The sequence below is a fragment of the Atractosteus spatula genome, chromosome 12 (assembly GCF_055471065.1).
Source record: "Atractosteus spatula isolate fAtrSpa1 chromosome 12, fAtrSpa1.hap1, whole genome shotgun sequence".
NCBI classification, from domain to species: Eukaryota; Metazoa; Chordata; class Actinopteri; order Semionotiformes; family Lepisosteidae; genus Atractosteus; species Atractosteus spatula.
In genome coordinates, this window is record NC_142717.1 from 25,768,784 (window position 1) to 25,795,214 (window position 26,431).

Consider the following 26,431-nt stretch of genomic DNA (forward strand, 5'->3'; position numbering starts at 1 on the left):
CAGTTGTAGCTAAAAATTATTAGGTTTTCCTGACTTTTAACCTATTTAACGCTGACGCCATGCTCATGTAGTGTACCATTCAATGCAATTTTTCCAATTGCAGAATTCTTGTCAAAAAATGAAATTGTACCACAGTTGATACATTTTGCTTGGTGTGGCAAGGCTGCAAAGTCTTTTCAGACTAATGTTTTGATGCCCTGAGTTATATTTTCTGCTTAAATGAGTGTTAGGTTACATTGACGAAAATCTGAACCCTAACCCTAACTCCCCAAACCCTTAGCTAGGGTTAGGGTTTTATTATTAGAAAACATAGAGGATGTTTGATGGCATGGCTGTGTTTTAGGACAGAAGTGATATTCAGGAAAAGTGATATTTTAATGTTTTCTGCACTTTTTGTTTCTTGCATATATGGCTCTATGTACTGCATTGACCTAAATGGGAATGTTGTCCAAATCCCCGAGAAGCTAAAGATTGGAAGGAAAGTGGTTAAATGTCTCAATCTGTTGCATTTGTCTTTGAATGCACCGACATTTTAACAGTTGTAGCTAAAAATTATTAGGTTTTCCTGACTTTTAACCTATTTAACGCTGATGCCATGCTCATGTAGTGTACCATTCAATGCAATTTTTCGAATTGCAGAATTCTTGTCAAAAAATGAAATTGTACCACAGTTGATACATTTTGCTTGGTGTGGCAAGGCTGCAAAGTCTTTTCAGACTAATGTTTTGATGCCCTGAGTTATATTTTCTGCTTAAATGAGTGTTAGGTTACATTGACGAAAATCTGAACCCTAACCCTAACTCCCCAAACCCTTAGCTAGGGTTAGGGTTTTATTATTAGAAAACATAGAGGATGTTTGATGGCATGGCTGTGTTTTAAGACAGAAGTGATATTCAGGAAAAGTGATATTTTAATGTTTTCTGCACTTTTTGTTTCTTGCATATATGGCTCTATGTACTGCATTGACCTAAATGGGAATGTTGTCCAAATCCCCGAGAAGCTAAAGATTGGAAGGAAAGTGGTTAAATGTCTCAATCTGTTGCATTTGTCTTTGAATGCACCGACATTTTAACAGTTGTAGCTAAAAATTATTAGGTTTTCCTGACTTTTAACCTATTTAACGCTGATGCCATGCTCATGTAGTGTACCATTCAATGCAATTTTTCCAATAGCAGAATTCTTGTCAAAAAATGAAATTGTACCACAGTTGATACATTTTGCTTGGTGTGGCAAGGCTGCAAAGTCTTTTCAGACTAATATTTTGATGCCCTGAGTTATATTTTCTGCTTAAATGAGTGTTAGGTTGCATTGACGAAAATCTGAACCCTAACCCTAACTCCCCAAACCCTTAGCTAGGGTTAGGGTTTTATTATTAGAAAACATAGAGGATGTTTGATGGCATGGCTGTGTTTTAGGACAGAAGTGATATTCAGGAAAAGTGATATTTTAATGTTTTCTGCACTTTTTGTTTCTTGCATATATGGCTCTATGTACTGCATTGACCTAAATGGGAATGTTGTCCAAATCCCCGAGAAGCTAAAGATTGGAAGGAAAGTGGTTAAATGTCTCAATCTGTTGCATTTGTCTTTGAATGCACCGACATTTTAACATTTGTAGCTAAAAATTATTAGGTTTTCCTGACTTTTAACCTATTTAACGCTGATGTAGTGTACCATTCAATGCAATTTTTCCAATAGCAGAATTCTTGTCAAAAAATGAAATTGTACCACAGTTGATACATTTTGCTTGGTGTGGCAAGGCTGCAAAGTCTTTTCAGACTAATGTTTTGATGCCCTGAGTTATATTTTCTGCTTAAATGAGTGTTAGGTTGCATTGACGAAAATCTGAACCCTAACCCTAACTCCCCAAACCCTTAGCTAGGGTTAGGGATTTATTATTAGAAAACATAGAGGATGTTTGATGGCATGGCTGTGTTTTAAGACAGAAGTGATATTCAGGAAAAGTGATATTTTAATGTTTTCTGCACTTTTTGTTTCTTGCATATATGGCTCTATGTACTGCATTGACCTAAATGGGAATGTTGTCCAAATCCCCGAGAAGCTAAAGATTGGAAGGAAAGTGGTTAAATGTCTCAATCTGTTGCATTTGTCTTTGAATGCACCGACATTTTAACAGTTGTAGCTAAAAATTATTAGGTTTTCCTGACTTTTAACCTATTTAACGCTGATGCCATGCTCATGTAGTGTACCATTCAATGCAATTTTTCGAATTGCAGAATTCTTGTCAAAAAATGAAATTGTACCACAGTTGATACATTTTGCTTGGTGTGGCAAGGCTGCAAAGTCTTTTCAGACTAATGTTTTGATGCCCTGAGTTATATTTTCTGCTTAAATGAGTGTTAGGTTACATTGACGAAAATCTGAACCCTAACCCTAACTCCCCAAACCCTTAGCTAGGGTTAGGGTTTTATTATTAGAAAACATAGAGGATGTTTGATGGCATGGCTGTGTTTTAAGACAGAAGTGATATTCAGGAAAAGTGATATTTTAATGTTTTCTGCACTTTTTGTTTCTTGCATATATGGCTCTATGTACTGCATTGACCTAAATGGGAATGTTGTCCAAATCCCCGAGAAGCTAAAGATTGGAAGGAAAGTGGTTAAATGTCTCAATCTGTTGCATTTGTCTTTGAATGCACCGACATTTTAACAGTTGTAGCTAAAAATTATTAGGTTTTCCTGACTTTTAACCTATTTAACGCTGATGCCATGCTCATGTAGTGTACCATTCAATGCAATTTTTCCAATAGCAGAATTCTTGTCAAAAAATGAAATTGTACCACAGTTGATACATTTTGCTTGGTGTGGCAAGGCTGCAAAGTCTTTTCAGACTAATATTTTGATGCCCTGAGTTATATTTTCTGCTTAAATGAGTGTTAGGTTGCATTGACGAAAATCTGAACCCTAACCCTAACTCCCCAAACCCTTAGCTAGGGTTAGGGTTTTATTATTAGAAAACATAGAGGATGTTTGATGGCATGGCTGTGTTTTAGGACAGAAGTGATATTCAGGAAAAGTGATATTTTAATGTTTTCTGCACTTTTTGTTTCTTGCATATATGGTTCTATGTACTGCATTGACCTAAATGGGAATGTTGTCCAAATCCCCGAGAAGCTAAAGATTGGAAGGAAAGTGGTTAAATGTCTCAATCTGTTGCATTTGTCTTTGAATGCACCGACATTTTAACATTTGTAGCTAAAAATTATTAGGTTTTCCTGACTTTTAACCTATTTAACGCTGATGCCATGCTCATGTAGTGTACCATTCAATGCAATTTTTCCAATTGCAGAATTCTTGTCAAAAAATGAAATTGTACCACAGTTGATACATTTTGCTTGGTGTGGCAAGGCTGCAAAGTCTTTTCAGACTAATGTTTTGATGCCCTGAGTTATATTTTCTGCGTAAATGAGTGTTAGGTTACATTGACGAAAATCTGAACCCTAACCCTAACTCCCCAAACCCTTAGCTAGGGTTAGGGTTTTATTATTAGAAAACATAGAGGATGTTTGATGGCATGGCTGTGTTTTAGGACAGAAGTGATATTCAGGAAAAGTGATATTTTAATGTTTTCTGCACTTTTTGTTTCTTGCATATATGGCTCTATGTACTGCATTGACCTAAATGGGAATGTTGTCCAAATCCCCGAGAAGCTAAAGATTGGAAGGAAAGTGGTTAAATGTCTCAATCTGTTGCATTTGTCTTTGAATGCACCGACATTTTAACAGTTGTAGCTAAAAATTATTAGGTTTTCCTGACTTTTAACCTATTTAACGCTGATGCTATGCTCATGTAGTGTACCATTCAATGCAATTTTTCCAATAGCAGAATTCTTGTCAAAAAATGAAATTGTACCACAGTTGATACATTTTGCTTGGTTTGGCAAGGCTGCAAAGTCTTTTCAGACTAATGTTTTGATGCCCTGAGTTATATTTTCTGCTTAAATGAGTGTTAGGTTGCATTGACGAAAATCTGAACCCTAACCCTAACTCCCCAAACCCTTAGCTAGGGTTAGGGTTTTATTATTAGAAAACATAGAGAATGTTTGATGGCATGGCTGTGTTTTAGGACAGAAGTGATATTCAGGAAAAGTGATATTTTAATGTTTTCTGCACTTTTTGTTTCTTGCATATATGGCTCTATGTACTGCATTGACCTAAATGGGAATGTTGTCCAAATCCCCGAGAAGCTAAAGATTGAAAGGAAAGTGGTTAAATGTCTCAATCTGTTGCATTGGTCTTTGAATGCACCGACATTTTAACAGTTGTAGCTAAAAATTATTAGGTTTTCCTGACTTTTAAGCTATTTAACGCTGATGCCATGCTCATGTAGTGTACCATTCAATGCAATTTTTCCAATAGCAGAATTCTTGTCAAAAAATGAAATTTTACCACAGTTGATACATTTTGCTTGGTGTGGCAAGGCTGCAAAGTCTTTTCAGACTAATATTTTGATGCCTTGAGTTATATTTTCTGCTTAAATGAGTGTTAGGTTGCATTGACGAAAATCTGAACCCTAACCCTAACTCCCCAAACCCTTAGCTAGGGTTAGGGTTTTATTATTAGAAAACATAGAGAATGTTTGATGGCATGGCTGTGTTTTAGGACAGAAGTGATATTCAGGAAAAGTGATATTTTAATGTTTTCTGCACTTTTTGTTTCTTGCATATATGGCTCTATGTACTGCATTGACCTAAATGGGAATGTTGTCCAAATCCCCGAGAAGCTAAAGATTGGAAGGAAAGTGGTTAAATGTCTCAATCTGTTGCATTTGTCTTTGAATGCACCGACATTTTAACAGTTGTAGCTAAAAATTATTAGGTTTTCCTGACTTTTAACCTATTTAACGCTGATGCCATGGTGATGTAGTGTACCATTCAATGCAATTTTTCCAATAGCAGAATTCTTGTCAAAAAATGAAATTTTACCACAGTTGATGCATTTTGCTTGGTGTGGCAAGGCTGCAAAGTCTTTTCAGACTAATGTTTTGATGCCCTGAGTTATATTTTCTGCTTAAATGAGTGTTAGGTTACATTGACGAAAATCTGAACCCTAACCCTAACTCCCCAAACCCTTAGCTAGGGTTAGGGTTTTATTATTAGAAAACAGAGGATGTTTGATGGCATGGCTGTGTTTTAGGACAGAAGTGATATTCAGGAAAAGTGATATTTTAATGTTTTCTGCACTTTTTGTTTCTTGCATATATGGCTCTATGTACTGCATTGACCTAAATGGGAATGTTGTCCAAATCCCCGAGAAGCTAAAGATTGGAAGGAAAGTGGTTAAATGTCTCAATCTGTTGCATTTGTCTTTGAATGCACTGACATTTTAACAGTTGTAGCTAAAAATTATTAGGTTTTCCTGACTTTTAACCTATTTAACGCTGATGCCATGCTCATGTAGTGTACCATTCAATGCAATTTTTCCAATAGCAGAATTCTTGTCAAAAAATGAAATTGTACCACAGTTGATACATTTTGCTTGGTGTGGCAAGGCTGCAAAGTCTTTTCAGACTAATATTTTGATGCCCTGAGTTATATTTTCTGCTTAAATGAGTGTTAGGTTGCATTGACGAAAATCTGAACCCTAACCCTAACTCCCCAAACCCTTAGCTAGGGTTAGGGTTTTATTATTAGAAAACATAGAGGATGTTTGATGGCATGGCTGTGTTTTAGGACAGAAGTGATATTCAGGAAAAGTGATATTTTAATGTTTTCTGCACTTTTTGTTTCTTGCATATATGGCTCTATGTACTGCATTGACCTAAATGGGAATGTTGTCCAAATCCCCGAGAAGCTAAAGATTGGAAGGAAAGTGGTTAAATGTCTCAATCTGTTGCATTTGTCTTTGAATGCACCGACATTTTAACATTTGTAGCTAAAAATTATTAGGTTTTCCTGACTTTTAACCTATTTAACGCTGATGCCATGCTCATGTAGTGTACCATTCAATGCAATTTTTCCAATAGCAGAATTCTTGTCAAAAAATGAAATTGTACCACAGTTGATACATTTTGCTTGGTGTGGCAAGGCTGCAAAGTCTTTTCAGACTAATGTTTAGATGCCCCGAGTTATATTTTCTGCTTAAATGAGTGTTAGGTTGCTTTTGACGAAATTCTGAACCCTAAACCTAACTCCCCAAACCCTTAGCTAGGGTTAGGGTTTTATTATTAGAAAACATAGAGGATGTTTGATGGCATGGCTGTGTTTTAGGACAGAAGTGATATTCAGGAAAAGTGATATTTTAATGTTTTCTGCACTTTTTGTTTCTTGCATATATGGCTCTATGTACTGCATTGACCTAAATGGGAATGTTGTCCAAATCCCCGAGAAGCTAAAGATTGGAAGGAAAGTGGTTAAATGTCTCAATCTGTTGCATTTGTCTTTGAATGCACCGACATTTTAACAGTTGTAGCTAAAAATTATTAGGTTTTCCTGACTTTTAACCTATTTAACGCTGATGCCATGCTCATGTAGTGTACCATTCAATGCAATTTTTCCAATAGCAGAATTCTTGTCAAAAAATGAAATTTTACACAGTTGATACATTTTGCTTGGTGTGGCAAGGCTGCAAAGTCTTTTCAGACTATTATTTTGATGCCCTGAGTTATATTTTCTGCTTAAATGAGTGTTAGGTTGCATTGACGAAAATCTGAACCCTAACCCTAACTCCCCAAACCCTTAGCTAGGGTTAGGGTTTTATTATTAGAAAACATAGAGGATGTTTGATGGCATGGCTGTGTTTTAGGACAGAAGTGATATTCAGGAAAAGTGATATTTTAATGTTTTCTGCACTTTTTGTTTCTTGCATATATGGCTCTATGTACTGCATTGACCTAAATGGGAATGTTGTCCAAATCCCCGAGAAGCTAAAGATTGGAAGGAAAGTGGTTAAATGTCTCAATCTGTTGCATTTGTCTTTGAATGCACCGACATTTTAACAGTTGTAGCTAAAAATTATTAGGTTTTCCTGACTTTTAACCTATTTAACGCTGATGCCATGCTCATGTAGTGTACCATTCAATGCAATTTTCCCAATTGCAGAATTCTTGTCAAAAAATGAAATTGTACCACAGTTGATACATTTTGCTTGGTGTGGCAAGCCTGCAAAGTCTTTTCAGACTAATGTTTTGATGCCCTGAGTTATATTTTCTGCTTAAATGAGTGTTAGGTTACATTGACGAAAATCTGAACCCTAACCCTAACTCCCCAAACCCTTAGCTAGGGTTAGGGTTTTATTATTAGAAAACATAGAGGATGTTTGATGGCATGGCTGTGTTTTAGGACAGAAGTGATATTCAGGAAAAGTGATATTTTAATGTTTTCTGCACTTTTTGTTTCTTGCATATATGGCTCTATGTACTGCATTGACCTAAATGGGAATGTTGTCCAAATCCCCGAGAAGCTAAAGATTGGAAGGAAAGTGGTTAAATGTCTCAATCTGTTGCATTTGTCTTTGAATGCACCGACATTTTAACAGTTGTAGCTAAAAATTATTAGGTTTTCCTGACTTTTAACCTATTTAACGCTGATGCCATGCTCATGTAGTGTACCATTCAATGCAATTTTTCCAATAGCAGAATTCTTGTCAAAAAATGAAATTGTACCACAGTTGATACATTTTGCTTGGTTTGGCAAGGCTGCAAAGTCTTTTCAGACTAATGTTTTGATGCCCTGATTATATTTTCTGCTTAAATGAGTGTTAGGTTGCATTGACGAAAATCTGAACCCTAACCCTAACTCCCCAAACCCTTAGCTAGGGTTAGGGTTTTATTATTAGAAAACATAGAGGATGTTTGATGGCATGGCTGTGTTTTAGGACAGAAGTGATATTCAGGAAAAGTGATATTTTAATGTTTTCTGCACTTTTTGTTTCTTGCATATATGGCTCTATGTACTGCATTGACCTAAATGGGAATGTTGTCCAAATCCCCGAGAAGCTAAAGATTGGAAGGAAAGTGGTTAAATGTCTCAATCTGTTGCATTTGTCTTTGAATGCACCGACATTTTAACAGTTGTAGCTAAAAATTATTAGGTTTTCCTGACTTTTAACCTATTTAACGCTGACGCCATGCTCATGTAGTGTACCATTCAATGCAATTTTTCCAATTGCAGAATTCTTGTCAAAAAATGAAATTGTACCACAGTTGATACATTTTGCTTGGTGTGGCAAGGCTGCAAAGTCTTTTCAGACTAATGTTTTGATGCCCTGAGTTATATTTTCTGCTTAAATGAGTGTTAGGTTGCATTGACGAAAATCTGAACCCTAACCCTAACTCCCCAAACCCTTAGCTAGGGTTAGGGTTTTATTATTAGAAAACATAGAGGATGTTTGATGGCATGGCTGTGTTTTAGGACAGAAGTGATATTCAGGAAAAGTGATATTTTAATGTTTTCTGCACTTTTTGTTTCTTGCATATATGGCTCTATGTACTGCATTGACCTAAATGGGAATGTTGTCCAAATCCCAGAGAAGCTAAAGATTGGAAGGAAAGTGGTTAAATGTCTCAATCTGTTGCATTTGTCTTTGAATGCACCGACATTTTAACAGTTGTAGCTAAAAATTATTAGGTTTTCCTGACTTTTAACCTATTTAACGCTGACGCCATGCTCATGTAGTGTACCATTCAATGCAATTTTTCCAATTGCAGAATTCTTGTCAAAAAATGAAATTGTACCACAGTTGATACATTTTGCTTGGTGTGGCAAGGCTGCAAAGTCTTTTCAGACTAATGTTTTGATGCCCTGAGTTATATTTTCTGCTTAAATGAGTGTTAGGTTACATTGACGAAAATCTGAACCCTAACCCTAACTCCCCAAACCCTTAGCTAGGGTTAGGGTTTTATTATTAGAAAACATAGAGGATGTTTGATGGCATGGCTGTGTTTTAGGACAGAAGTGATATTCAGGAAAAGTGATATTTTAATGTTTTCTGCACTTTTTGTTTCTTGCATATATGGCTCTATGTACTGCATTGACCTAAATGGGAATGTTGTCCAAATCCCCGAGAAGCTAAAGATTGGAAGGAAAGTGGTTAAATGTCTCAATCTGTTGCATTTGTCTTTGAATGCACCGACATTTTAACAGTTGTAGCTAAAAATTATTAGGTTTTCCTGACTTTTAACCTATTTAACGCTGATGCCATGCTCATGTAGTGTACCATTCAATGCAATTTTTCGAATTGCAGAATTCTTGTCAAAAAATGAAATTGTACCACAGTTGATACATTTTGCTTGGTGTGGCAAGGCTGCAAAGTCTTTTCAGACTAATGTTTTGATGCCCTGAGTTATATTTTCTGCTTAAATGAGTGTTAGGTTACATTGACGAAAATCTGAACCCTAACCCTAACTCCCCAAACCCTTAGCTAGGGTTAGGGTTTTATTATTAGAAAACATAGAGGATGTTTGATGGCATGGCTGTGTTTTAAGACAGAAGTGATATTCAGGAAAAGTGATATTTTAATGTTTTCTGCACTTTTTGTTTCTTGCATATATGGCTCTATGTACTGCATTGACCTAAATGGGAATGTTGTCCAAATCCCCGAGAAGCTAAAGATTGGAAGGAAAGTGGTTAAATGTCTCAATCTGTTGCATTTGTCTTTGAATGCACCGACATTTTAACAGTTGTAGCTAAAAATTATTAGGTTTTCCTGACTTTTAACCTATTTAACGCTGATGCCATGCTCATGTAGTGTACCATTCAATGCAATTTTTCCAATAGCAGAATTCTTGTCAAAAAATGAAATTGTACCACAGTTGATACATTTTGCTTGGTGTGGCAAGGCTGCAAAGTCTTTTCAGACTAATATTTTGATGCCCTGAGTTATATTTTCTGCTTAAATGAGTGTTAGGTTGCATTGACGAAAATCTGAACCCTAACCCTAACTCCCCAAACCCTTAGCTAGGGTTAGGGTTTTATTATTAGAAAACATAGAGGATGTTTGATGGCATGGCTGTGTTTTAGGACAGAAGTGATATTCAGGAAAAGTGATATTTTAATGTTTTCTGCACTTTTTGTTTCTTGCATATATGGCTCTATGTACTGCATTGACCTAAATGGGAATGTTGTCCAAATCCCCGAGAAGCTAAAGATTGGAAGGAAAGTGGTTAAATGTCTCAATCTGTTGCATTTGTCTTTGAATGCACCGACATTTTAACATTTGTAGCTAAAAATTATTAGGTTTTCCTGACTTTTAACCTATTTAACGCTGATGTAGTGTACCATTCAATGCAATTTTTCCAATAGCAGAATTCTTGTCAAAAAATGAAATTGTACCACAGTTGATACATTTTGCTTGGTGTGGCAAGGCTGCAAAGTCTTTTCAGACTAATGTTTTGATGCCCTGAGTTATATTTTCTGCTTAAATGAGTGTTAGGTTGCATTGACGAAAATCTGAACCCTAACCCTAACTCCCCAAACCCTTAGCTAGGGTTAGGGATTTATTATTAGAAAACATAGAGGATGTTTGATGGCATGGCTGTGTTTTAAGACAGAAGTGATATTCAGGAAAAGTGATATTTTAATGTTTTCTGCACTTTTTGTTTCTTGCATATATGGCTCTATGTACTGCATTGACCTAAATGGGAATGTTGTCCAAATCCCCGAGAAGCTAAAGATTGGAAGGAAAGTGGTTAAATGTCTCAATCTGTTGCATTTGTCTTTGAATGCACCGACATTTTAACAGTTGTAGCTAAAAATTATTAGGTTTTCCTGACTTTTAACCTATTTAACGCTGATGCCATGCTCATGTAGTGTACCATTCAATGCAATTTTTCGAATTGCAGAATTCTTGTCAAAAAATGAAATTGTACCACAGTTGATACATTTTGCTTGGTGTGGCAAGGCTGCAAAGTCTTTTCAGACTAATGTTTTGATGCCCTGAGTTATATTTTCTGCTTAAATGAGTGTTAGGTTACATTGACGAAAATCTGAACCCTAACCCTAACTCCCCAAACCCTTAGCTAGGGTTAGGGTTTTATTATTAGAAAACATAGAGGATGTTTGATGGCATGGCTGTGTTTTAAGACAGAAGTGATATTCAGGAAAAGTGATATTTTAATGTTTTCTGCACTTTTTGTTTCTTGCATATATGGCTCTATGTACTGCATTGACCTAAATGGGAATGTTGTCCAAATCCCCGAGAAGCTAAAGATTGGAAGGAAAGTGGTTAAATGTCTCAATCTGTTGCATTTGTCTTTGAATGCACCGACATTTTAACAGTTGTAGCTAAAAATTATTAGGTTTTCCTGACTTTTAACCTATTTAACGCTGATGCCATGCTCATGTAGTGTACCATTCAATGCAATTTTTCCAATAGCAGAATTCTTGTCAAAAAATGAAATTGTACCACAGTTGATACATTTTGCTTGGTGTGGCAAGGCTGCAAAGTCTTTTCAGACTAATATTTTGATGCCCTGAGTTATATTTTCTGCTTAAATGAGTGTTAGGTTGCATTGACGAAAATCTGAACCCTAACCCTAACTCCCCAAACCCTTAGCTAGGGTTAGGGTTTTATTATTAGAAAACATAGAGGATGTTTGATGGCATGGCTGTGTTTTAGGACAGAAGTGATATTCAGGAAAAGTGATATTTTAATGTTTTCTGCACTTTTTGTTTCTTGCATATATGGTTCTATGTACTGCATTGACCTAAATGGGAATGTTGTCCAAATCCCCGAGAAGCTAAAGATTGGAAGGAAAGTGGTTAAATGTCTCAATCTGTTGCATTTGTCTTTGAATGCACCGACATTTTAACATTTGTAGCTAAAAATTATTAGGTTTTCCTGACTTTTAACCTATTTAACGCTGATGCCATGCTCATGTAGTGTACCATTCAATGCAATTTTTCCAATTGCAGAATTCTTGTCAAAAAATGAAATTGTACCACAGTTGATACATTTTGCTTGGTGTGGCAAGGCTGCAAAGTCTTTTCAGACTAATGTTTTGATGCCCTGAGTTATATTTTCTGCGTAAATGAGTGTTAGGTTACATTGACGAAAATCTGAACCCTAACCCTAACTCCCCAAACCCTTAGCTAGGGTTAGGGTTTTATTATTAGAAAACATAGAGGATGTTTGATGGCATGGCTGTGTTTTAGGACAGAAGTGATATTCAGGAAAAGTGATATTTTAATGTTTTCTGCACTTTTTGTTTCTTGCATATATGGCTCTATGTACTGCATTGACCTAAATGGGAATGTTGTCCAAATCCCCGAGAAGCTAAAGATTGGAAGGAAAGTGGTTAAATGTCTCAATCTGTTGCATTTGTCTTTGAATGCACCGACATTTTAACAGTTGTAGCTAAAAATTATTAGGTTTTCCTGACTTTTAACCTATTTAACGCTGATGCTATGCTCATGTAGTGTACCATTCAATGCAATTTTTCCAATAGCAGAATTCTTGTCAAAAAATGAAATTGTACCACAGTTGATACATTTTGCTTGGTTTGGCAAGGCTGCAAAGTCTTTTCAGACTAATGTTTTGATGCCCTGAGTTATATTTTCTGCTTAAATGAGTGTTAGGTTGCATTGACGAAAATCTGAACCCTAACCCTAACTCCCCAAACCCTTAGCTAGGGTTAGGGTTTTATTATTAGAAAACATAGAGAATGTTTGATGGCATGGCTGTGTTTTAGGACAGAAGTGATATTCAGGAAAAGTGATATTTTAATGTTTTCTGCACTTTTTGTTTCTTGCATATATGGCTCTATGTACTGCATTGACCTAAATGGGAATGTTGTCCAAATCCCCGAGAAGCTAAAGATTGAAAGGAAAGTGGTTAAATGTCTCAATCTGTTGCATTGGTCTTTGAATGCACCGACATTTTAACAGTTGTAGCTAAAAATTATTAGGTTTTCCTGACTTTTAAGCTATTTAACGCTGATGCCATGCTCATGTAGTGTACCATTCAATGCAATTTTTCCAATAGCAGAATTCTTGTCAAAAAATGAAATTTTACCACAGTTGATACATTTTGCTTGGTGTGGCAAGGCTGCAAAGTCTTTTCAGACTAATATTTTGATGCCTTGAGTTATATTTTCTGCTTAAATGAGTGTTAGGTTGCATTGACGAAAATCTGAACCCTAACCCTAACTCCCCAAACCCTTAGCTAGGGTTAGGGTTTTATTATTAGAAAACATAGAGAATGTTTGATGGCATGGCTGTGTTTTAGGACAGAAGTGATATTCAGGAAAAGTGATATTTTAATGTTTTCTGCACTTTTTGTTTCTTGCATATATGGCTCTATGTACTGCATTGACCTAAATGGGAATGTTGTCCAAATCCCCGAGAAGCTAAAGATTGGAAGGAAAGTGGTTAAATGTCTCAATCTGTTGCATTTGTCTTTGAATGCACCGACATTTTAACAGTTGTAGCTAAAAATTATTAGGTTTTCCTGACTTTTAACCTATTTAACGCTGATGCCATGGTGATGTAGTGTACCATTCAATGCAATTTTTCCAATAGCAGAATTCTTGTCAAAAAATGAAATTTTACCACAGTTGATGCATTTTGCTTGGTGTGGCAAGGCTGCAAAGTCTTTTCAGACTAATGTTTTGATGCCCTGAGTTATATTTTCTGCTTAAATGAGTGTTAGGTTACATTGACGAAAATCTGAACCCTAACCCTAACTCCCCAAACCCTTAGCTAGGGTTAGGGTTTTATTATTAGAAAACAGAGGATGTTTGATGGCATGGCTGTGTTTTAGGACAGAAGTGATATTCAGGAAAAGTGATATTTTAATGTTTTCTGCACTTTTTGTTTCTTGCATATATGGCTCTATGTACTGCATTGACCTAAATGGGAATGTTGTCCAAATCCCCGAGAAGCTAAAGATTGGAAGGAAAGTGGTTAAATGTCTCAATCTGTTGCATTTGTCTTTGAATGCACTGACATTTTAACAGTTGTAGCTAAAAATTATTAGGTTTTCCTGACTTTTAACCTATTTAACGCTGATGCCATGCTCATGTAGTGTACCATTCAATGCAATTTTTCCAATAGCAGAATTCTTGTCAAAAAATGAAATTGTACCACAGTTGATACATTTTGCTTGGTGTGGCAAGGCTGCAAAGTCTTTTCAGACTAATATTTTGATGCCCTGAGTTATATTTTCTGCTTAAATGAGTGTTAGGTTGCATTGACGAAAATCTGAACCCTAACCCTAACTCCCCAAACCCTTAGCTAGGGTTAGGGTTTTATTATTAGAAAACATAGAGGATGTTTGATGGCATGGCTGTGTTTTAGGACAGAAGTGATATTCAGGAAAAGTGATATTTTAATGTTTTCTGCACTTTTTGTTTCTTGCATATATGGCTCTATGTACTGCATTGACCTAAATGGGAATGTTGTCCAAATCCCCGAGAAGCTAAAGATTGGAAGGAAAGTGGTTAAATGTCTCAATCTGTTGCATTTGTCTTTGAATGCACCGACATTTTAACATTTGTAGCTAAAAATTATTAGGTTTTCCTGACTTTTAACCTATTTAACGCTGATGCCATGCTCATGTAGTGTACCATTCAATGCAATTTTTCCAATAGCAGAATTCTTGTCAAAAAATGAAATTGTACCACAGTTGATACATTTTGCTTGGTGTGGCAAGGCTGCAAAGTCTTTTCAGACTAATGTTTAGATGCCCCGAGTTATATTTTCTGCTTAAATGAGTGTTAGGTTGCTTTTGACGAAATTCTGAACCCTAAACCTAACTCCCCAAACCCTTAGCTAGGGTTAGGGTTTTATTATTAGAAAACATAGAGGATGTTTGATGGCATGGCTGTGTTTTAGGACAGAAGTGATATTCAGGAAAAGTGATATTTTAATGTTTTCTGCACTTTTTGTTTCTTGCATATATGGCTCTATGTACTGCATTGACCTAAATGGGAATGTTGTCCAAATCCCCGAGAAGCTAAAGATTGGAAGGAAAGTGGTTAAATGTCTCAATCTGTTGCATTTGTCTTTGAATGCACCGACATTTTAACAGTTGTAGCTAAAAATTATTAGGTTTTCCTGACTTTTAACCTACTTAATGCTGATGCCATGCTCATGTAGTGTACCATTCAATGCAATTTTTCCAATAGCAGAATTCTTGTCAAAAAATGAAATTGTACCACAGTTGATACATTTTGCTTGGTGTGGCAAGGCTGCAAAGTCTTTTCAGACTAATGTTTTGATGCCCCGAGTTATATTTTCTGCTTAAATGAGTGTTAGGTTGCATTGACGAAAATCTGAACCCTAACCCTAACTCCCCAAACCCTTAGCTAGGGTTAGGGTTTTATTATTAGAAAACATAGAGGATGTTTGATGGCATGGCTGTGTTTTAGGACAGAAGTGATATTCAGGAAAAGTGATATTTTAATGTTTTCTGCACTTTTTGTTTCTTGCATATATGGCTCTATGTACTGCATTGACCTAAATGGGAATGTTGTCCAAATCCCCGAGTAGCTAAAGATTGGAAGGAAAGTGGTTAAATGTCTCAATCTGTTGCATTTGTCTTTGAATGCACCGACATTTTAACAGTTGTAGCTAAAAATTATTAGGTTTTCCTGACTTTTAACCTATTTAACGCTGATGCCATGCTGATGTAGTGTACCATTCAATGCAATTTTTCCAATAGCAGAATTCTTGTCAAAAAATGAAATTGTACCACAGTTGATACATTTTGCTTGGTTTGGCAAGGCTGCAAAGTCTTTTCAGACTAATATTTTGATGCCCTGAGTTATATTTTCTGCTTAAAGGAGTGTTAGGTTGCATTGACGAAAATCTGAACCCTAACCCTAACTCCCCAAACCCTTAGGTAGGGTTAGCGTTTTATTATTAGAAAACATAGAGGATGTTTGATGGCATGGCTGTGTTTTAGGACAGAAGTGATGTTCAGGAAAAGTGATATTTTAATGTTTTCTGCACTTTTTGTTTCTTGCATATATGGCTCTATGTACTGCATTGACCTAAATGGGAATGTTGTCCAAATCCCCGAGAAGCTAAAGATTGGAAGGAAAGTGGTTAAATGTCTCAATCTGTTGCATTTGTCTTTGAATGCACCGACATTTTAACAGTTGTAGCTAAAAATTATTAGGTTTTCCTGACTTTTAACCTATTTAACGCTGATGCCATGCTCATGTAGTGTACCATTCAATGCAATTTTTCCAATAGCAGAATTCTTGTCAAAAAATGAAATTGTACCACAGTTGATACATTTTGCTTGGTGTGGCAAGGCTGCAAAGTCTTTTCAGACTAATGTTTTGATGCCCTGAGTTATATTTTCTGCTTAAATGAGTGTTAGGTTGCATTGACGAAAATCTGAACCCTAACCCTAACTCCCCAAACCCTTAGCTAGGGTTAGGGTTTTATTATTAGAAAACATAGAGGATGTTTGATGGCATGGCTGTGTTTTAGGACAGAAGTGATATTCAGGAAAAGTGATATTTTAATGTTTTCTGCACTTTTTGTTTCTTGCATATATGGCTCTATGTACTGCATTGACCTAAATGGGAATGTTGTCCAAATCCCCGAGAAGCTAAATATTGGAAGGAAAGTGGTTAAATGTCTCAATCTGTTGCATTTGTCTTTGAATGCACCGACATTTTAACAGTTGTAGCTAAAAATGATTAGGTTTTCCTGACTTTTAACCTATTTAACACTAATGTCATGCTCATGTAGTGTACCATTCAATGCAATTTTTCCAATAGCAGAATTCTTGTCAAAAAATGAAATTGTACCACAGTTGATACATTTTGCTTGGTGTGGCAAGGCTGCAAAATCTTTTCAGACTAATATTTAGATGAACCGAGTTATATTTTCTGCTTAAATGAGTGTTAGGTTGCTTTTGACGAAAATCTGAACCCTAAACCTAACTCACCAAACCCTTAGCTAGGGTTAGGGTTTTATTATTAGAAAACATAGAGGATGTTTGATGGCATGGCTGTGTTTTAGGACAGAAGTGATATTCAGGAAAAGTGATATTTTAATGTTTTCTGCACTTTTTGTTTCTTGCATATATGGCTCTATGTACTGCATTGACCTAAATGGGAATGTTGTCCAAATCCCCGAGAAGCTAAAGATTGGAAGGAAAGTGGTTAAATGTCTCAATCTGTTGCATTTGTCTTTGAATGCACCGACATTTTAAGAGTTGTAGCTAAAAATGATTAGGTTTTCCTGACTTTTAACCTATTTAACGCTGATGCCATGCTCATGTAGTGTACCATTCAATGCAATTTTTCCAATAGCAGAATTCTTGTCAAAAAATGAAATTGTACCACAGTTGATACATTTTGCTTGGTGTGGCAAGGCTGCAAAGTCTTTTCAGACTAATGTTTTGATGCCCCGAGTTATATTTTCTGCTTAAATGAGTGTTAGGTTGCATTGACGAAAATCTGAACCCTAACCCTAACTCCCCAAACCCTTAGCTAGGGTTAGGGTTTTATTATTAGAAAACATTAAGGATGTTTGATGGCATGGCTGTGTTTTAGGACAGAAGTGATATTCAGGAAAAGTGATATTTTAATGTTTTCTGCACTTTTTGTTTCTTGCATATATGGCTCTATGTACTGCATTGACCTAAATGGGAATGTTGTCCAGATCCCCGAGAAGCTAAAGATTGGAAGGAAAGTGGTTAAATGTCTCAATCTGTTGCATTTGTCTTTGAATGCACCGACATTTTAACAGTTGTAGCTAAAAATTATTAGGTTTTCCTGACTTTTAACCTACTTAACGCTGATGCCATGCTCATGTAGTGTACCATTCAATGCAATTTTTCCAATAGCAGAATTCTTGTCAAAAAATGAAATTGTACCACAGTTGATACATTTTGCTTGGTGTGGCAAGGCTGCAAAGTCTTTTCAGACTAATGTTTTGATGCCCTGAGTTATATTTTCTGCTTAAATGAGTGTTAGGTTGCATTGACGAAAATCTGAACCCTAACCCTAACTCCCCAAACCCTTAGCTAGGGTTAGGGTTTTATTATTAGAAAACATAAAGGATGTTTGATGGCATGGCTGTGTTTTAGGACAGAAGTGATATTCAGGAAAAGTGATATTTTAATGTTTTCTGCACTTTTTGTTTCTTGCATATATGGCTCTATGTACTGCATTGACCTAAATGGGAATGTTGTCCAAATCCCCGAGAAGCTAAAAATTGGAAGGAAAGTGGATAAATGTCTCAATCTGTTGCATTTGTCTTTGAATGCACCGACATTTTAAGAGTTGTAGCTAAAAATTATTAGGTTTTCCTGACTTTTAACCTATTTAACGCTGATGCCATGCTCATGTAGTGTACCATTCAATGCAATTCTTCCAATAGCAGAATTCTTGTCAAAAAATGAAATTGTACCACAGTTGATACATTTTGCTTGGTGTGGCAAGGCTGCAAAGTCTTTTCAGGCTAATATTTTGATGCCCTGACTTATATTTTCTGCTTAAAGGAGTGTTAAGTTGCATTGATGAAAATCTGAACCCTAACCCTAACTCCCCAAACCCTTAGCTAGGATTAGGGTTTTATTATTAGAAAACATAGGGGATGTTTGATGGCATGGCTGTGTTTTAGGACAGAAGTGATATTCAGGAAAAGTGATATTTTAATGTTTTCTGCACTTTTTGTTTCTTGCATATATGGCTCTATGTACTGCATTGACCTAAATGGGAATGTTGTCCAAATCCCCGAGAAGCTAAAGATTGGAAGGAAAGTGGATAAATGTCTCAATCTGTTGCATTTGTCTTTGAATGCACCGACATTTTAACAGTTGTAGCTAAAAATTATTAGGTTTTCCTGACTTTTAACCTATTTAACGCTGATGCCATGCTCATGTAGTGTACCATTCAATGCAATTTTTCCAATAGCAGAATTCTTGTCAAAAAATGAAATTGTACCACAGTTGATACATTTTGCTTGGTGTGGCAAGGCTGCAAAGTCTTTTCAGACTAATATTTTGATGCCCTGAGTTATATTTTCTGCTTAAATGAGTGTTAGGTTGCATTGACGAAAATCTGAACCCTAACCCTAACTCCCCAAACCCTTAGCTAGGGTTAGGGTTTTATTATTAGAAAACATAGGGGATGTTTGATGGCATGGCTGTGTTTTAGGACAGAAGTGATATTCAGGAAAAGTGATATTTTAATGTTTTCTGCACTTTTTGTTTCTTGCATATATGGCTCTATGTACTGCATTGACCTAAATGGGAATGTTGTCCAGATCCCCGAGAAGCTAAAGATTGGAAGGAAAGTGGTTAAATGTCTCAATCTGTTGCATTTGTCTTTGAATGCACTGACATTTTAACAGTTGTAGCTAAAAATTATTAGGTTTTCCTGACTTTTAACCTATTTAACGCTGATGCCATGCTCATGTAGTGTACCATTCAATGCAATTTTTCCAATAGCAGAATTCTTGTCAAAAAATGAAATTGTACCACAGTTGATACATTTTGCTTGGTGTGGCAAGGCTGCAAAGTCTTTTCAGACTAATGTTTTGATGCCCTGAGTTATATTTTCTGCTTAAATGAGTTAGGTTGCATTGACGAAAATCTGAACCCTAACCCTAACTCCCCAAACCCTTAGCTAGGGTTAGGGTTTTATTATTAGAAAACATAGAGGATGTTTGATGGCATGGCTGTGTTTTAGGACAGAAGTGATGTTCAGGAAAAGTGATATTTTAATGTTTTCTGCACTTTTTGTTTCTTGCATATATGGCTCTATGTACTGCATTGACCTAAATGGGAATGTTGTCCAAATCCCCGAGAAGCTAAAGATTGGAAGGAAAGTGGTTAAATGTCTCAATCTGTTGCATTTGTCTTTGAATGCACCGACATTTTAACAGTTGTAGCTAAAAATTATTAGGTTTTCCTGACTTTTAACCTATTTAACGCTGATGCCATGCTGATGTAGTGTACCATTCAATGCAATTTTTCCAATAGCAGAATTCTTGTCAAAAAATGAAATTTTACCACAGTTGATGCATTTTGCTTGGTGTGGCAAGGCTGCAAAGTCTTTTCAGACTAATGTTTTGATGCCCTGAGTTATATTTTCTGCTTAAATGAGTGTTAGGTTACATTGACGAAAATCTGAACCCTAACCCTAACTCCCCAAACCCTTAGCTAGGGTTAGGGTTTTATTATTAGAAAACATAGAGGATGTTTGATGGCATGGCTGTGTTTTAGGACAGAAGTGATGTTCAGGAAAAGTGATATTTTAATGTTTTCTGCACTTTTTGTTTCTTGCATATATGGCTCTATGTACTGCATTGACCTAAATGGGAATGTTGTCCAAATCCCCGAGAAGCTAAAGATTGGAAGGAAAGTGGTTAAATGCTCAATCTGTTGCATTTGTCTTTGAATGCACCGACATTTTAACAGTTGTAGCTAAAAATTATTAGGTTTTCCTGACTTTTAACCTATTTAACGCTGATGCCATGCTCATGTAGTGTACCATTCAATGCAATTTTTCCAATAGCAGAATTCTTGTCAAAAAATGAAATTGTACCACAGTTGATACATTTTGCTTGGTGTGGCAAGGCTGCAAAGTCTTTTCAGACTAATGTTTTGATGCCCTGAGTTATATTTTCTGCTTAAATGAGTGTTAGGTTGCATTGACGAAAATCTGAACCCTAACCCTAACTCCCCAAACCCTTAGCTAGGGTTAGGGTTTTATTACTAGAAAACAAAGAGGATGTTTGATGGCATGGCTGTGTTTTAGGACAGAAGTGATATTCAGGAAAAGTGATATTTTAATGTTTTCTGCACTTTTTGTTTCTTGCATATATGGCTTCTATGTACTGCATTGACCTAAATGGGAATGTTGTCCAAATCCCCGAGAAGCTAAAGATTGGAAGGAAAGTGGTTAAATGTCTCAATCTGTTGCATTTGTCTTTGAATGCACCGACATTTTAACAGTTGTAGCTAAAAATTATTAGGTTTTCCTGACTTTTAACCTATTTAACGCTGATGCCATGCTCATGTAGTGTACCATTCAATGCAATTTTTCCAATAGCAGAATTCTTGTCAAAAAATGAAATTGTACCACAGTTGATAGATTTTGCTTGGTGTGGCAAGGCTGTAAAGTCTTTTCAGACTAATATTTTGATGCCCTGAGTTATATTTTCTGCTTAAATGAGTGTTAGGTTGCATTGACGAAAATCTGAACCCTAACCCTAACTCCCCAAACCCTTAGCTAGGGTTAGGGTTTTATTATTAGAAAACATAGAGGATGTTTGATGGCATGGCTGTGCTTTAGGACAGAAGTGATATTCAGGAAAAGTGATATTTTAATGTTTTCTGCACTTTTTGTTTCTTGCATATATGGCTCTATGTACTGCTTTGACCTAAATGGGAATGTTTTCCAAATCCCCAAGAAGCTAAAGATTGGAAGGAAAGTGGTTAAATGTCTCAATCTGTTGCATTTGTCTTTGAATGCACCGACATTTTAACAGTTGTAGCTAAAAATTATTAGGTTTTCCTGACTTTTAACCTATTTAACGCTGATGCCATGCTCATGTAGTGTACCATTCAATGCAATTTTTCCAATAGCAGAATTCTTGTCAAAAAATGAAATTGTACCACAGTTGATACATTTTGCTTGGTGTGGCAAGGCTGCAAAGTCTTTTCAGACTAATGTTTTGATGCCCTGAGTTATATTTTCTGCTTAAATGAGTGTTAGGTTGCATTGACGAAAATCTGAACCCTAACCCTAACTCCCCAAACCCTTAGCTAGGGTTAGGGTTTTATTATTAGAAAACATAGAGGATGTTTGATGGCATGGCTGTGCTTTAGGACAGAAGTGATATTCAGGAAAAGTGATATTTTAATGTTTTCTGCACTTTTTGTTTCTTGCATATATGGCTCTATGTACTGCTTTGACCTAAATGGGAATGTTGTCCAAATCCCCGAGAAGCTAAAGATTGGAAGGAAAGTGGTTAAATATCTCAATCTGTTGCATTTGTCTTTGAATGCACTGACATTTTAACAGTTGTAGCTAAAAATTATTAGGTTTTCCTGACTTTTAACCTATTTAACGCTGATGCCATGCTCATGTAGTGTACCATTCAATGCAATTTTTCCAATAGCAGAATTCTTGTCAAAAAATGAAATTGTACCACAGTTGATACATTTTGCTTGGTGTGGCAAGGCTGCAAAGTCTTTTCAGACTAATATTTAGATGCCCTGAGTTATATTTTCTGCTTAAATGAGTGTTAGGTTGCATTGACGAAAATCTGAACCCTAATCCTAACTCAACAAAAACCCTTAGCTAGGGTTAGGGTTTTATTACTAGAAAACATAGAGGATGTTTGATGGCATAGCTGTGTTTTAGGACAGAAGTGATATTCAGGAAAAGTGATATTTTAATGTTTTCTGCACTTTTTGTTTCTTGCATATATGGCTCTATGTACTGCATTGACCTAAATGGGAATGTTGTCCAAATCCCCAAGAAGCTAAAGATTGGAAGGAAAGTGGTTAAATGTCTCAATCTGTTGCATTTGTCTTTGAATGCACCGACATTTTAACAGTTGTAGCTAAAAATTATTAGGTTTTCCTGACTTTTAACCTATTTAACGCTGATGCCATGCTCATGTAGTGTACCATTCAATGCAATTTTTCCAATAGCAGAATTCTTGTCAAAAAATGAAATTGTACCACAGTTGATACATTTTGCTTGGTGTGGCAAGGCTGCAAAGTCTTTTCAGACTAATGTTTTGATGCCCTGAGTTATATTTTCTGCTTAAATGAGTGTTAGGTTGCATTGACGAAACTCTGAACCCTAACCCTAACTCCCCAAACCCTTAGCTAGGGTTAGGGTTTTATTACTAGAAAACATAGAGGATGTTTGATGGCATGGCTGTGTTTTAGGACAGAAGTGATATTCAAGAAAAGTGATATTTTAATGTTTTCTGCACTTTTTGTTTCTTGCATATATGGCTCTATGTACTGCATTGACCTAAATGGGAATGTTGTCCAAATCCCCGAGAAGCTAAAGATTGGAAGGAAAGTGGTTAAATGTCTCAATCTGTTGCATTTGTCTTTGAATGCACTGACATATTAACAGTTGTAGCTAAAAATTATTAGGTTTTCCTGACTTTTAACCTATTTAATGCTGATGCCATGCTCATGTAGTGTACCATTCAATGCAATTTTTCCAATAGCAGAATTCTTGTCAAAAAATGAAATTGTACCACAGTTGATCAATTTTGCTTGGTGTGGCAAGGCTGCAAAGTCTTTTCACACTAATGTTTTGATGCCCTGAGTTATATTTTCTGCTTAAATGAGTGTTAGGTTGCATTGACGAAAATCTGAACCCTAACCCTAACTCCCCAAACCCTTAGCTAGGGTTAGGGTTTTATTACTAGAAAACATAGAGGATGTTTGATGGCATGGCTGTGTTTTAGGACAGAAGTGATATTCAGGAAAAGTGATATTTTAATGTTTTCTGCACTTTTTGTTTCTTGCATATATGGCTCTATGTACTGCATTGACCTAAATGGGAATGTTGTCCAAATCCCCGAGAAGCTAAAGATTGGAAGGAAAGTGGTTAAATGTCTCAAACTGTTGCATTTGTCTTTGAATGCACCGACATTTTAACAGTTGTAGCTAAAAATTATTAGGTTTTCCTGACTTTTAACCTATTTAACGCTGATGCCATGCTCATGTAGTGTACCATTCAATGCAATTTTTCCAATAGCAGAATTCTTGTCAAAAAATGAAATTGTACCACAGTTGATACATTTTGCTTGGTGTGGCAAGGCTGCAAAGTCTTTTCAGACTAATATTTTGATGCCTTGAGTTATATTTTCTGCTTAAATGAGTGTTAGGTTGCATTGACGAAAATCTGAACCCTAACCCTAACTCCCCAAACCCTTAGCTAGGGTTAGGGTTTTATTATTAGAAAACATAGAGGATGTTTGATGGCATGGCTGTGTTTTAGGACAGAAGTGATATTCAGGAAAAGTGATATTTTAATGTTTTCTGCACTTTTTGTTTCTTGCATATATGGCTCTATGTACTGCATTGACCTAAATGGGAATGTTGTCCAAATCCCCGAGAAGCTAAAGATTGGAAGGAAAGTGGTTAAATGTCTCAATCTGTTGCATTTGTCTTTGAATGCACCGACATTTTAACAGTTGTAGCTAAAAATTATTAGGTTTTCCTGACTTTTAACCTATTTAACGCTGATGCCATGCTGATGTAGTGTACCATTCAATGCAATTTTTCCAATAGCAGAATTCTTGTCAAAAAATGAAATTTTACCACAGTTGATGCATTTTGCTTGGTGTGGCAAGGCTGCAAAGTCTTTTCAGACTAATGTTTTGATGCCCTGAGTTATATTTTCTGCTTAAATGAGTGTTAGGTTACATTGACGAAAATCTGAACCCTAACCCTAACTCCCCAAACCCTTAGCTAGGGTTAGGGTTTTATTATTAGAAAACATAGAGGATGTTTGATGGCATGGCTGTGTTTTAGGACAGAAGTGATGTTCAGGAAAAGTGATATTTTAATGTTTTCTGCACTTTTTGTTTCTTGCATATATGGCTTCTATGTACTGCATTGACCTAAATGGGAATGTTGTCCAAATCCCCGAGAAGCTAAAGATTGGAAGGAAAGTGGTTAAATGCTCAATCTGTTGCATTTGTCTTTGAATGCACCGACATTTTAACAGTTGTAGCTAAAAATTATTAGGTTTTCCTGACTTTTAACCTATTTAACGCTGATGCCATGCTCATGTAGTGTACCATTCAATGCAATTTTTCCAATAGCAGAATTCTTGTCAAAAAATGAAATTGTACCACAGTTGATACATTTTGCTTGGTGTGGCAAGGCTGCAAAGTCTTTTCAGACTAATGTTTTGATGCCCTGAGTTATATTTTCTGCTTAAATGAGTGTTAGGTTGCATTGACGAAAATCTGAACCCTAACCCTAACTCCCCAAACCCTTAGCTAGGGTTAGGGTTTTATTCCTAGAAAACATAGAGGATGTTTGATGGCATGGCTGTGTTTTAGGACAGAAGTGATATTCAGGAAAAGTGATATTTTAATGTTTTCTGCACTTTTTGTTTCTTGCATATATGGCTCTATGTACTGCATTGACCTAAATGGGAATGTTGTCCAAATCCCCGAGAAGCTAAAGATTGGAAGGAAAGTGGTTAAATGTCTCAATCTGTTGCATTTGTCTTTGAATGCACCGACATTTTAACAGTTGTAGCTAAAAATTATTAGGTTTTCCTGACTTTTAACCTATTTAACGCTGATGCCATGCTCATGTAGTGTACCATTCAATGCAATTTTTCCAATAGCAGAATTCTTGTCAAAAAATGAAATTGTACCACAATTGATACATTTTGCTTGGTGTGGCAAGGCTGCAAAGTCTTTTCAGACTAATGTTTTGATGCCCTGAGTTATATTTTCTGCTTAAATGAGTGTTAGGTTGCATTGACGAAAATCTGAACCCTAACCCTAACTCCCCAAACCCTTAGCTAGGGTTAGGGTTTTATTATTAGAAAACATAGAGGATGTTTGATGGCATGGCTGTGCTTTAGGACAGAAGTGATATTCAGGAAAAGTGATATTTTAATGTTTTCTGCACTTTTTGTTTCTTGCATATATGGCTCTATGTACTGCTTTGACCTAAATGGGAATGTTGTCCAAATCCCCGAGAAGCTAAAGATTGGAAGGAAAGTGGTTAAATATCTCAATCTGTTGCATTTGTCTTTGAATGCACTGACATTTTAACAGTTGTAGCTAAAAATTATTAGGTTTTCCTGACTTTTAACCTATTTAACGCTGATGCCATGCTCATGTAGTGTACCATTCAATGCAATTTTTCCAATAGCAGAATTCTTGTCAAAAAATGAAATTGTACCACAGTTGATACATTTTGCTTGGTGTGGCAAGGCTGCAAAGTCTTTTCAGACTAATATTTAGATGCCCTGAGTTATATTTTCTGCTTAAATGAGTGTTAGGTTGCATTGACGAAAATCTGAACCCTAATCCTAACTCAACAAAAACCCTTAGCTAGGGTTAGGGTTTTATTACTAGAAAACATAGAGGATGTTTGATGGCATAGCTGTGTTTTAGGACAGAAGTGATATTCAGGAAAAGTGATATTTTAATGTTTTCTGCACTTTTTGTTTCTTGCATATATGGCTCTATGTACTGCATTGACCTAAATGGGAATGTTGTCCAAATCCCCAAGAAGCTAAAGATTGGAAGGAAAGTGGTTAAATGTCTCAATCTGTTGCATTTGTCTTTGAATGCACCGACATTTTAACAGTTGTAGCTAAAAATTATTAGGTTTTCCTGACTTTTAACCTATTTAACGCTGATGCCATGCTCATGTAGTGTACCATTCAATGCAATTTTTCCAATAGCAGAATTCTTGTCAAAAAATGAAATTGTACCACAGTTGATACATTTTGCTTGGTGTGGCAAGGCTGCAAAGTCTTTTCAGACTAATGTTT